Source organism: Triticum aestivum, chromosome 2B, assembly GCF_018294505.1.
Source record: "Triticum aestivum cultivar Chinese Spring chromosome 2B, IWGSC CS RefSeq v2.1, whole genome shotgun sequence".
Lineage (NCBI taxonomy): Eukaryota > Viridiplantae > Streptophyta > Magnoliopsida > Poales > Poaceae > Triticum > Triticum aestivum.
The window spans coordinates 191,278,834-191,279,767 of record NC_057798.1 but is presented as its reverse complement, the minus strand read 5'-3'; positions in this window follow the sequence as shown (position 1 = coordinate 191,279,767).

Genomic DNA, 934 nt, shown 5'->3' with positions numbered 1-934 from the left:
GACATGCCACCACACCACCCCGCATGTATGAGGGCCCGGTGCGACGCTCCGGTGGCATTGCTACCCCCCCAGGGTCCCTGTCCTCCCTAACCATATAGCGGTTGACCACGAGATCTTGCCCTTTGACTTTCCATGAACAGGCTTTGAACAGTGGACCTCTCCACCTGGTTGTGTTAGGTCAGCTCAGAGGGACACCTGGGAGCAACATCCGGGCCAAACCGACAGCTACATCCCCTCCGTGTAGACCCGATGCGTCCGTTTCCCCCCTCCAGGTGCCGGCGGCGGCGCCATCCGTGAGGGGGGGCACACCCGGACACGCGTGAAGGGCGTTTGCAACCACCACAACACTTCCAAACACATGAGAGGCTGCCTACGCAAGATTTGGCGGCATGCTAGCCCCCGGAGGCCGCCGGCCACAGCCGTAGACGCGCGAAGGGCAATCCGCGTAGAGGGGATTTTTCGGATACTTCTCCATCACCAAAAATTATGAAAAAAATATTATCGTTCCTATAGCACATGTGCACACGTCGTGCAAAAAAAACTCATGATTTTATCGCGCTTCGAGTATTTAATAATATTCACGCCGCATCGTTACCGCAGAATGGCTACTACCGTGTCATCGCCGTCCGTTAGGGGGGCCACGCCCGGAGACGCGTGCCGCCTCTTCGGACATGCCACCACACCACCCCGCATGTATGAGGGCCCGGTGCGACGCTCCGGTGGCATTGCTACCCCCCAGGGCCCCCAACCCGCCTAACCCTGTAGCGTTTGACCACGGGATCTAGCCCTTTGACTTTGCACGGACGGGATTTGACCAGTGGACCTCTCTACCCCGTTGTGTTAGGTCAGCCCATAGGAACACTTTGGAGCAACATCCGGGCCAGACCCACAGAAAGATCCCCTCCGTGTAGACCCGACGCGTCCGTTTCCCCCC